The 13,570-nt window shown below is 39.5% G+C and overlaps 1 pseudogene; it reads left to right on the top strand.

The window, feature by feature from the left end:
- The first annotated feature begins 569 nt into the window (after positions 1 to 569).
- On the top strand, positions 570 to 2,326 carry LOC148117460 (elongation factor 1-alpha 1 pseudogene; annotated as a pseudogene).
- The last annotated feature ends 11,244 nt before the right edge of the window (positions 2,327 to 13,570 follow it).

The raw sequence follows: 13,570 nt of genomic DNA, 5'->3' as shown, positions 1-13,570 counted from the left end.
CCCTGCCTGGGAAGGTATCCCTATGGTGCCAGGTCCCATACGGCGCCAGTTTCCCCTCTGGCTGGGAGGAAATTTCTTTATTGGGGCCAAGGTATATTAGCTTTGCATTAAGCTAAATAAAGTGACATTCGATGATCTCTTGTTGAATGACCCTGGTCTCTTGTGTCTTTGTTCAATCTCCAGGCCTTTGCCCAAACTCGCTTAAGGTACAGAGATACAGAGGCGCGTGACCCATACAGAGAGGGTAACACAGATTTGGATGTTACAATTGGAGGCACCACTGGGATCCAAAGCAGCTACAGTCGAACACTCGTCTACAGGACCCATCTACAAATTTTAAAAAATAAAAAACCCTGAGAGGTCGCCCTCGGGAGACTAGCCAGCCAATAAATAATGAGGATATATTGACTAATGGATACAAATATTTCTCTTCCAATGTTAAGGGGCTGATTAAAGGGCCAATTGATAATGTTTTTTAAAAAAAAAAAAAACAAGGCAAATAAGACACCAGTATTAAAATAAAACAACTCAAGAGTTCCTTAAGACAATTTTCTTTTATATAAGATAGTTAATTGCCGCTTTTTCGCAACGGGTTTGCCGTCAGAACGCAGGTGTTGTGAAAACCACCGCTAATTCAAAGCCAAAATGGGAAAGGAAAAGACTCACATCAACATCGTCGTTATTGGACACGTCGATTCTGGCAAGTCCACTACAACCGGCCACCTGATCTACAAGTGTGGTGGAATCGACAAACGAACCATCGAGAAGTTTGAGAAGGAGGCTGCCGAGATGGGAAAAGGCTCCTTCAAGTATGCCTGGGTCTTGGATAAACTGAAAGCTGAGCGTGAGCGTGGTATCACTATTGACATCTCCCTGTGGAAGTTTGAGACGAGCAAGTACTATGTGACTATCATTGATGCCCCAGGACACAGAGACTTCATCAAAAACATGATTACAGGCACATCACAGGCTGACTGTGCTGTCCTGATTGTTGCTGCTGGTGTTGGTGAATTCGAAACTGGTATTTCCAAGAATGGGCAGACCCGTGAGCATGCACTTCTGGCTTACACCCTGGGTGTGAAACAGCTAATTGTTGGTGTCAACAAAATGGATTCCACTGAGCCACCCTACAGCCAGAAGAGATACGAGGAAATTGTTAAGGAAGTCAGCACCTACATTAAGAAAATTGGCTACAACCCTGACACAGTAGCATTTGTGCCAATTTCTGGTTGGAATGGTGACAACATGCTGGAGCCAAGTGCTAATATGCCTTGGTTCAAGGGATGGAAGATCACTCGCAAAGATGGTAGCTCCAGTGGGACCACCCTGTTGGAAGCTTTGGACTGTATCCTGCCACCAACTTGTCCAACTGACAAGCCTCTGCGACTGCCCCTCCAGGATGTCTATAAAATTGGTGGTATTGGGACTGTCCCTGTGGGCCGAGTGGAGACCGGTGTTCTAAAACCTGGAATGGTGGTGACCTTTGCTCCAGTTAACGTGACAACAGAAGTAAAGTCTGTTGAAATGCATCATGAAGCTTTGAGTGAAGCTCTTCCAGGGGACAACGTGGGCTTCAATATGAAGAACGTGTCTGTCAAAGACGTTAGACGTGGCAACGTTGCCGGTGACAGCAAAAATGACCCACCAATGGAAGCTGCTGGCTTCACTGCTCAGGTGATTATCCTGAAACACCCAGGCCAAATTAGTGCTGGCTATGCTCCTGTACTAGATTGTCACACAGCTCACATAGAATGCAAGTTTGCTGAGCTTAAAGAAAAGATTGATCGTCGTTCTGGCAAAAAGCTGGAAGATGGCCCTAAATTCTTGAAATCTGGTGATGCAGCCATTGTTGATATGGTTCCTGGCAAGCCCATGTGTGTTGAGAGTTTCTCTGACTATCCTCCACTGGGTCGTTTTGCTGTTCGTGACATGAGGCAGACAGTTGCTGTGGGTGTCATCAAAGCTGTGGACAAGAAGGCTGCTGGAGCTGGCAAGGTCACCAAGTCTGCCCAGAAAGCTCAGAAGGCTAAATGAATATTATCCCTAACACCTGCCACCCCAGTCTTAATCAGTGGTGGAAGAACGGTCTCAGAACTGTTTGTCTCAATTGGCCATTTAAGTTTAATAGTAAAAGACTGGTTAATGATAACAATGCATCGTAAAACCTTCAGAAGGAAAGGAGAATGTTTTGTGGACCATTTTTTTGTGTGTGGCAGTTTTAAGTTATTAGTTTTCAAAATCAGTACTTTTTAATGGAAACAACTTGACCAAAAATCTGTCACAGAATTTTGAGACCCATTAAAACAAGTTTAATGAGAAAAAAAAAGATAGTTAATTGCCTAATTTTTTTGAGAGAGTTTAGTCCCTAGTTTCTACATGCAGGGGGCTTTATATTACTGATTAAAAACAGATAAAATTAAAATCAAAAAAGGGGACCAGACGTAAAAAACCCACAAAAAATAGATAAATATATAAATATTATACCCTCAGAGATAAAGATCAAAATTTAACAAAATATAAAAAAAAGGTTAAAATGTTTCTTTTCCATTTCACAATTTTGCTTTTTTGTCAAAAATCTGCAATTTATAGACCGATAAATTTATATCCAAGAAAAATTAATTTCAATACTATGACTTTATAATAAAATTTAAAGTCAAAGATTGTAATAGATTCAAAAGTTCTTTAATTATACAGGATTTTAAGATTGTTTAGGCTATCATAAATTTTGTCTTTTCTCATAAGATTAAGAGTTGCTTTTTTTAAAAGTCTAAAAATTTCGTTATAAATTTAATGAGCGTTTACATTAAATTTATAAATTACTTTCAATAATATTGTCAATTTTGCTATATTGGCGCTGTCTTTACAAGAGAATAGGAGATCTTTCCATTGTCTGATGGCTTAAATTTCTTAAAAGGTTTAAAGTTCTTGTTATACAGGTTTTTCAATTTATGTAATTAGAGTTACTCAAAGATATTTTATGGTATTTATGGCTATCTCATTTATAAGGTGTGCAGAAGAGATACATTTGGGTTGTTTTCAGATTCTATGTATGATAAAGTAATTCTACTGTAAACATAGTTGAGCACGTGTCCTTATGGTATGGTTGAGCATCTTTTGTATATAGGCCCAAAAGAGGTATAGCTGAGTTTTGAGGTAGTTTGTTACCTAATTTTCTGAGAATTTGCCATACTATGATCCAAAGAGGCTATACCAGTTTGTACTTCCAGCAGCAATGGAAGAATTTCTCTTAAGTATAAGTTGTGAGCAATATTTTTGATCTTGGTCATGTTGCAGGAAAAAGATGGAGTCTCAAGAGTTATTTTGATTTACATTTCTCCAATGGTTAAGGATGTTATATTTGAGCATTTTTGAATGTCTTTCAGTCATTTTAAGTTCATCTATTGAGAGTTTTCAGTTTAGATCTGTTGTATTTATTTTTATTTGATTAATTGTTCTTTTGATGACTAATTTCTGGAGTCCTTATGTTTTTAAAATGGATTAATGACTAATGAAGATTTTACAATTCTATAGCCTGATATGTCTGGTTGACTATGTTCTTTGCTATACAGAAGCTTCTCAGTTCAAGAGACCTTATTAATTATTTCTCTCAATATGTATGGCACTGAGGCAATGTTAGAAAATCAAATAAACAAATCAAAAACTAAATGAAAACAAAAATAATATCTGGTGCTATGCTATCTCAGATCATCCCTGATCTACATGTGGCACTTCCCTCAACCTCAGTAGACTTCTGGCACTCTGGAGCAGGCCACACCAACCATGAGTTACCTGCTCGCCAATAGAACTGCACCCGTCTCTGATTTCTCTTCCCTGCATCCTTGATCCAGGCCTAGGACATACCTATTAGTCCCTGGAGCTGATGCTGTTCCTTGCCCTCAACCCTAGAGGACTTAAACCATTCAGAAACAGGCAACAACAGTAAGAACCAATTGGTGCATAGCCCAACTGTTTTCAGAGAGACTTCTCCCAGCAACTATGGAAACAGATGCAGAGACCCACAGGCAAACAGTCTCCACGTTGAGCCTAGATAACTCTGTGGGAGAAAGGAGGAAAGATTGTAGGACACAGTGGTGTCAAGAGTACCACATGAAAACCTACAGAAATATCAAACCTGTGCTCTGGTGTCTAAAAGAGGCTGAACTGAAAACCAGGGAGCCTCATGGGACCTCTGCATATGTTACAGTTGTGTAACTTGGTCTTCATGTGGGTTTCCTAACAGTGAAAGTACATAATGTCTCTACCTCTGTTGCCTTATTTTGGGACCCATTCCTCATGCAGGATTGGCTCATCTAACCTAGCTGAAGGAGGGATTGTCTGGTCACAGTGCAGCTTGATATATGTTGGCTGACTGATATCCATGGTGGGCTGGGCTGTATCTGAGTAGAAAAAGTGGAGGAGTAGATGGGGCAATGGGAAGAGAAAGGCTGTAAGGGGAGGGGCTAGGTAGAGGGGAGGGACAGGACAAGAAGATTAGGTTAGGATTTAAATATCAGAAAGAAGGAATCTCAGGTACAACATTATTGCTATTTTCATTCACTGAACTTGTAATTCATAGTTATTCTTACTACTTGACTCCTGTAAACTGCATAAAAATGAATCCTTTCGGTTCCTTGCTGTTAAGATTAGTATAAAATGTGATAAAATATGAGGGAATTTGAAAGAATTACAACTTCATTGCATTTTAATATTTAAAATAAAATAGATGTAATAATAAAAAGCCCTTTATTTTAATTTAAATGCTGTGACTACTTTGAGAGCTACTCTCAATGTTTTGTGATACATAGAGACAGAAGAAAATCAATGAAAAAAGACTATTTCAGTATTGAAAACAACTTCTCAGAAAAGGAAATTTTTTCTTTGTTTTTGTGTATTCCTTTTACAGCCTGACTGCTATATACCTCCTTCCTCTTGCATTTAGTTTGTGCATATATTTTTACTCCAGCAAGGACAGAGGGAATGTCCTTGAGGTATTCCTGTCACTGCAAAGAGTAAAAATAACCATGAAGAAAATGATAAAAGAAACTTGTTCTAATTCAACTTCAATCTTAATTAATGAGACAATTTGCCCTGGGATGTGGAAGAAACCAAAGCCAAAGGCACTGCTTGAGTTTGACGACTCTGAGGTGATTTGTCACTAAAATGAAATGAGAATATATAATTACTTTCTTGAGTTATCATGATTGATTCATGTTGTTACTGTTTCAATCCTATTTTTTAAAACAGAATTCATATTTCTTTCATAATGTAACAGTGCCAAAAATGTCAGAATGAACTTGTGAACAGGATAACCACTCTGGTCTACTGGAAATCTAAAGAAGTATCTTGTCAGTGGATATCCTATGAAGAAGGATTTTCCTATATAAGAGCTCAAAAAAAATCTCATTCTTTGCAACAAGGGCTGCTGTTTTGTTTTGTTTTGTTTTGTTTTGTTGTTGTAGGCTTTTTTTCATTTCTGGTAAATTGAAGATCTAACAGAAAAGCTATTTCAGGGTAGGGCACAGGCATGTCATAGATCTAAATATTTAAGAAGAAATCTGGAGAAGCTTTAATGTGAATGGTCACACTAGAATTTAAAAATTTGAACAATGGAGAGAAGAAAAGTTTTCTTTAGAGAAAATACCACTGAGTTAATGCATTAAGTTAATGGATTAAAACTGTCCTTTTAGGACAGTACTAAACCTGAGTACCAAGCCAAAAAACATATCCGCACAGTTGTTGAGAACAAGTAGTGACTGATTCTTCCTTTTACTTTGAAAAGGTCAACAACCATAAAAATACATCCATCAATTATTAATCTAATGACAACTTGGTATTTGAATCCCTCCTTGTTGCTCACTGGTAGATGGAAATCATCCTTTCAAAGAATATCAGAGCCAAAATGCAGAAAACTAGGCTACATGATAAAATATTGAAAGTATCCACCCTTCTACTAATTATTTCGTAAGTTTTGGAACACACTGAGACCCACATTGGAACACTAGACTTAACTCCCTAGGTCCAAACGAGAAGCAGAAGGAAAGAGAACGTGAGCAAAGAAGGCAAGACCAGAGGGAACCTTCATCTGATGATGGATGGCGATCCAGACGGAGACCCACATTGGAACACCGGACTGAGCCCCCCAAGGTCCAAATGAGGAGCAGAAGGAGGAAGAAAATGAAAAATAAAATCAGCCCGCGAGGGGTGCCATCACCCACTGATACAAGGGGACTGATCTAATGTGAGTTCACCAAGGCCAGTTGGACTGGGGCTGAACGAGCACATGATCCAATCAGATTCTCTGAATGTGGCCGGATTCTCGGAATGTGGCTGGCCCAGAGTCTTTCTGAAAAGCCATTGACAATGACTCTGGGACTTGTTTCCTCTGCATATACTGGATTTTTGGATCCAGTCTGTTTGGATACTCACCTTCCTGGACCTGGAGGGAGGGGGAAGGAACTTGAACTTCCCACAGGGCAGTAAACCCTGACTGCTCTTTGGGATGGAGAGGAAGGAGGAGAGGAAGTGGGGAGAGTGGGAGGGTGTTGGGAGGAGGGGCAGAAATGGAAACTTTTATAATTTAATAAACTTTGAAAAAAATAAAACAATTTCATTACATTTTTTTTTAAAAAAAAGAGTTTCACAAACCTTACAGTATGTTCTTTAGGCATGATGGAGGGAGTTCAAGGACTCTGTTTGAATCATGTGTCATTTCCCTGAATCTGAAACCATGTTCCATGCTTTATTCAGTACTCTGCAATTACTTTCTTATTTGCTCAGATAGGTAGTTTGCCATATATATATATATATATATATATATATATATATATATATATATATATATATATACACCCAGGAACATGTATTTATAAAATATAATTATTCTTTGAAAATTCCATGTATGTGCACATGCACACACACACACACACACACACACACACACACAAATATTTTTATTTTGCTTACTCTCATCTCGTATTTCTCAGATCTTCATGACTAAAATTTTCCATGGTTTTTTGTTTTTTTAAAAATTTTTCTAAGCTGACTTGGAGAATTTATCCTATCAGTGTGTCTATGGATAGCAGGGGCCTGTCCAGTGAGTTAAATAGTGAAGGCATTGCTTCTTTACAGAAAAATCTTTTAGTGTCCCATACTTCTATATAGAAAGTAAAAGCATATAAGTAAGTTCTTTCTCCAGAAATCCCAACATATGAACAATGTCTAGTACAGGCTCGGTACAGGCAAACATATGAGATATGAATTAAGATTGAAAGTTTACAAATAGGACTTCACAAAAGAAAAAAATGTTTAGTTAATAAAAAAACAATAAGCTGAGTGAAGAGAAAGCCCAAAGGTGGAGGGAATCTTTGCCAGCTCTTTCAATGGCAGGATTAAAGTCCATAATATATAAAGAACTCCAAAAACATAGGCATAAACTAAATACTCCATTTGAGAGCTTGTACCTAAAATTTACTTATAAATGATATAAAGAGAAGGAAATTGCTCAAAAAGTGTCATAAAATTGTCTGTCTGTACTAATCATTTGGAAATTCTTATCAAAACACTGCTCAGATTTCTTCAAACTCCAGTCAGAAGGGCAAAGATAAAAAAGAAAACAAACAGGAAAGGTGGCAAGGGATAAAGGGAAAAGGCAACACTCATTCACTCTTGGTGGGTTTGCTAAATTGAACAACTCTACAAACCAGTGTGGATGATTGTCAAGAAGTTGACAGTAAATCTAGCATATGAAAGAACTATACCACTGCTTGTCACATGTCCAAAGGAATTGACTTCTTATTCAAGGACACCTTCTAGGTCACGTTAGCTGTTGCTCAATTCACTATGGCTGAAAACTATAAATAAACTGTATATAAGCTATAAACCACCTTAATACTCTTCAACTGAAGAATGGATAACAAAAGTGTTTACCACATAATATAGAAAACAATTCAGATGTAAATAAAAATGGGTATTGAAATTTGCAGGTAAATGAAATGAAGCAAAACAAAAGTCCATATCGTGTGAAACAACCTAGACAAAGACACCTGAAACAACACATTTTATTTATTTATTTATTTATTTATAAAAATTTCCACTTCCTCCCCTCCTCCCCATATCCTCCCATTCCCCCCACTCCCTCTCCTCCTCCCCCCACTCCCTCTCCTCCTCCCTTTCCAGTCCTAAGAGCAGTCAGGGTTTCCTGCCCTGTGGGAAGTTCAAGTTCCTCTCCTCTCCCTCCAGGTCGAGGAAGGTGAGCATCCAAACAGACTAGGATCCCAAAAAGCCAGTACATGCAGAAAAAACAAGACCCAGTGCCATTGTCAATGGCTTCTCAATCAGCCCCCATGTCAGCCACATTCAGAGACTCCGGTTTGATCACATGTTCGTTCAGTCCCAGTCCAGCTAGACTTGGTGAGCTCTCATTAGATCAGTCCCCTTGTATCAGAGGGTGAATGCACCCCTCGCGGTCCTGATTTTCTTTTTCATGTTTTCCTTCCTTCTACTCCTCATTTGGACCTTAGGGGCTCAGTCCAGTGCTCCAATGTGGATCTCCGTCTCTATCTCCATCTATCATCAGGTAAAGGTTCTCTCTGGTCCAGCCTTTCTTGCTCACATTCTCCCTCCTTCTGTTTCTCATTTGGACCTACGGAGTTAAGCCCATTGTTCCAATATGTGTCTCTGTCTCTATCTCCATCCATCGCCAGATGAAGGTTCTATGGTGATATGCAAAATAATCATCAGTATGGATATGGGCCAAGGCCAGTTCAGGCACCCTCTTCTCTGCTGCCCAGGGAACAATCTAGAGACCTCTCCTTGGGCCTGGGAACCCCTTCAGAATCAAGTCTCTTGCAAACCCTAAAATGGCTCCCTTAGTTGAGATATATACTTCCCTGCTCCCATATCCTTCCTCCCTCCACCCCATTCCATTCCCCCAAGCCATCCCAAATCCTCCCCCTCTCCCTTCTCTCTAACCATCTCCCCTTACTTCCACCCCCCACCCGCCGTGCACCCACATTTGCCTGGCAATCTTGTCTACTTCCAATATCCAGGAGGATAACTATATGGCTTTCTTCAGGTTCACCGTCTTATTTAGCTTCTCTAGGATCACGAATTATAGGTTCAAAGACCTTTAACTACGGCTAGAATCCACTTATGAGTGAGTACATACCATATGCCTTTTGGCCATTCAAATTTCCTCTGTTGTGAATTCTTCGTTCAGTTCAGTACCCCATTTTTTAATTGTGCTAATTAGAGTTTTAGTGTCTAGTGAATCAACACATTTTCTTCTGGACTTCCCATCTCCAAATTTATAAATCTGAGTGTACAATGTTGAGTAAACAAAGACATCAAGACAGTGTAAAGGAACCATTTGCAGGTTAGGCCTGTGGATTGGGAAGTTAGTGAGGGATAAAGGTTCTAGAGAAATGAAAACAGAATCATATGGCCAAGGTTCCAAGTGGGGATGAGGGAGATAATTTAATACAACAGGGGAATGGGTCAGGAAGATGAAATAAAGGCAAAGACATTTGATGAATCCTCAAGGGATCATATTTAAATTTATTTTTAAATTTTATTTTGTATTTATATTTAATATTTACCTAAATTTATACTGAATGCATATGATTACAAGTACATACATATACATGTGCTTAGAAATTTGTATCTTAAAAGAAGTTAAGCTACTTGGGCTGATAGACTCTCCACAAGAATGATAGTCTAAGAAATAGGTATTATCAAGAATGACAAAACTTCTTTTTTGTATTTTTATTTATGCACTTTATTATCAAAAATCTTTACAAATAAAAAATACATTCCAAAATGAACTAGATCCAATGTCTACACATCACAATTAATTTCTTTTTTTTTAAAGTTTATTAAACTACAAAAGTCTCCACTTCTGCCCCTCCTCCCAACACCCTCCCACTTCCCCCACTCCCTCTCCTCCTCCCCCTCCATCCCCAAGAGCAGTCAGGGTTTCTGCCCTGTGGGAAGCTCAAGCTCCTCCCCCCTCCCTCCAGGTCCAGGAAAGTGAGCATCCAAACAGACTGGATTCCAAAAATCCAGTATATGCAGAGGAAACAAGTCCCAGTGTCATTGTCGATGGCCTTCCAGAAAGACTCCAGGCCAGCCACATCCAGAGAATCCAGCCACATTCAGAGAATCTGGCTAGATCACGTGCTCATTCAGTTCCAGTCCAGCTGGCCTTGGTGAACTCCCATCAGATCAGTCTCCCTGTATCAGTGGGTGATGGCGCCCGTCGCAGTCCTGATTTCTTTCTTCATCTTCTTCATCCTTCTGCTCCTCATTTGGACCGTGGAGGGTTCCGTCCGGTGCTCCAATATGGGTCTCCGTCTGTATCGCCATCCAACGTCGGATGAAGGTTTCCTCTGCTCTTGCCCTCTTTGTTCACGTTCTCCTTCCTTCTGCCTCTCGTTAGGACCTAGGGAGCCAGGTCCAGTGCTTCGACGTGGGTCTCCGCCTCCATCTCCCTCCATCGCCAGATGAGGGTTCTATGGTGATATGCAAAATGTTCATCAGTATGGTTGTGGGCCAAGGCCGGTTCAGGCAACCTCTCCTCCATCCAGAGAACAATCTGGGGATCTCTCCTTGGACCTGGAATCCCCTCTATACTCAAGTCTCCTGTAAACCATAAAATGACGCCCTTAGTTGAGGTACATACCTCCCTGATCCCATATCCATCCATTCTCCCTCCTCCCATCCCAGTACCCCGATCTTTCCCCATTCCTCCCCTACTCCCCTTGCTCCAACCCTCTCCTCCTCCAACAGCCTCCTCACCCCCCCAATGCACCCGAGGTTACCTGGCACTCTTGTCTATTTCCAATCTCCAGGAGGATAGCTACATGATTTTCGTCAGGTTCACCTTCTTATTTAGCTTCTCTAGGATCACGAATAATAGGCTCAAAGACCTTTAATTTTGATTAGAATCCACTTATGAGTGAATACATACCATATTCCTCTTTTTGAGTCTGGCTTACCTCACTCAGTAAAGCGTTTTCTATTTCCATCCATTTGCATGCAAAAGTCAAGATGTCATTGTTTTTTACCGCTGAGTAAAACTCTAATATGTATATGTTCCACACCTTTTTTAACCATTCTTCTATTGAGGGGCACCTAGGTTGTTTCCAGGTTCTGGCTCTTAAAAATAGTGCTGCTATGAACATAGTTGAACAAAAGCTTTTGTAGTATGTTAGGGCATCTCTTGGGTATATCCCCAAGAGTGGAATTGCTGGGTCCTGAGGGAGATTGACTCCCAGTTTCCTGAGAAACCGCCACACTGATTTCCACAGTGGCTGCACAAGTTTGCATTCCCACCAACAATGGATGAGTGTTCCCCTCACCCCACATCCTCTCCAGCATAGGCTATCATTGGTGTTTTTGAGTTTGGCTATTCTGACAGGTGTAAGATGATAACTCAAAGTTGTTTTGATTTGCATTTCCCTGATCGCTAAGGATGTTGAGCATGACCTTAAGTGCTTTTTAGCCATTCAAAGTTCATCTGTTGTGAATTCTATGTTCAGTTCAGTACCCCATTTTTTAATTGGGTTAATTAGAGTTTTAGTGTCTAGTTTCTTGAGTTCTTTGTATATTTTGGAGATCAGACCTTTGTCTGTTGAGGGGTATATGAAGATCTTCTCCCAGTCAGAAGGTAGCCTTTTTTTCTTACTGACAGTGTCCTTTGCTTTACAGAAGCTTCTCAGTTTCAGTAGGTCCCATTTATTTATTGTTTCTCTTATTGTCTGCGCTCCTGGGGTTCTGTTTAGGAAGTGGTCTCCTGTACCTATGTCTTGTAGACTACTTCCTACTTTCTCTTCTATCAGGTTCAAAGTGGTCAGATTAATGTTGAGGTCTTTAATCCATTTGGACCTGAGTTTTGTGCATGGTGATAGATATGGATCTATTTTCATTCTTCTACAGGTTGACATCCAGTTATGCCAGCACCATTTGTTAAAGATGCTATCCTTCTTCCATTGTATAGCTTTAGGTCCCTTGTCAAAAATCAGGTGTTCATACGTTTGTGGGTTAATACCTGGGTCTTCTATTCAATTCCATAGGTCTACTTCTCTGTTGTTATGAAAATACCAAGCTGTTTTCAATACTGTGGCTCTGTAATAGAGTTTGAAGTCAGGGATGGTAATGCCTCCAGAAGTTCCTTTATTGTATAAGATTGTTTTGGCTATCCTGGGTTTTTTGTTTTGCCATATAAACTTGATTATTGTTCTCTCAAGGTCTGTGAAGAAGTTTGATGGGATTTTGATGGGAATTGCATTGAATCTATAGATTGCTTTTGGTAGAATTGCCATTTTTACTATGTTGATTATCCCAATCCAAGAGCAGGGGAGGTCTTTCCATTTTCTGGTATCCTCCTCAATTTCTTTCTTCAACGACTTAAAGTTCTTATCAAATAGGTCATTCACTTCCTTGGTTAAAGTTACCCCAAGAGACTTTATGCTTTTGTGGCTATCATGAAAGGTGATGTTTCTCTGATTTCCCTCTCTGCTTTTGTATCCTTTGTGTATAGGAGGGCTACCGATTTTTTGGAGTTGATCTTGTATCCTGCCACATTACTGAAGGTGTTTATCAACTGTAGGAGTTCTTTGGTAGAGTTTTAGGGATCGCTTATGTACACTATCATATCGTCTGCAAATAACGAAAGTTTAACTTCATCCTTTCGAATTCGTATCCCCTTGATCCCCTTATGTTGTCTTATTGCCATTGCTAGAACTTCAAGCACTATATTGAAGAGGTATGGTGAGAGTGGACAGCCTTGTCGTGTTCCTGATTTTAGAGGAAAGGCTTTGAGTTTCTCTCCGTTCAATTTGATGTTAGCTGACGGCTTGCTGTATATTGCTTTTATTATATTTAGGTATGATCCTTGTATACCCAATCTCTCCAACACCTTTATCATAAATAGGTGTTGAATTTTGTCAAATGCTTTTTCAGCATCCAATGAAATGATCATATGGTTTTTTTCTTTCAGTTTATTTATATGATGGATTACATTGATAGATTTGCATATGTTGAACCAGCCCTGCATCTCTGGGATGAAGCCCACTTGATCATAATGGATAATTTTTCTAATGTATTCTTGGATTCGGTTTGCCAGTATTTTATTGAGTATTTTTGTGTTAATGTTCATGAGTGAGATTGGTCTGTAATTCTCTTTCTTGGTCGTGTCTTTGTGTGGTTTTGGTATCAGGGTAACTTTAGCCTCATAAAAAGAGTTTGGCAATGATTCTTCTGTTTCTATATTGTGAAATACATTAAGGAGTATAGGTATTAGCTCTTCCTGGAAGTTCTGGTAGAATTCTGCATTGAAACCATCTTGTCCTGGGCTTTTTTTGGTAGGGAGATTTTTAATAACACCTTCTAATTCTTCACGACTGACAGGTCTGTTTAGATTGTTCACCTGGTCTTGGTTCAACTTTGGTATATGGTACTTATCTAAAAAAATGTCCATTTCTTGTCCATTTTCCAACTTTGTGGCATATAAATTTTCGTAGTAAGATCTAATGATTCTCTGAATTTCCTCTGCGTCTGTGGTTATGTCCCC

Source organism: Myodes glareolus, chromosome X (assembly GCF_982192425.1).
Source record: "Myodes glareolus chromosome X, mMyoGla1.1, whole genome shotgun sequence".
Classification (NCBI taxonomy): domain Eukaryota; kingdom Metazoa; phylum Chordata; class Mammalia; order Rodentia; family Cricetidae; genus Myodes; species Myodes glareolus.
Note: the sequence above shows the minus strand (reverse complement) of the source record. Positions and strands in the feature narration are given on the sequence as shown.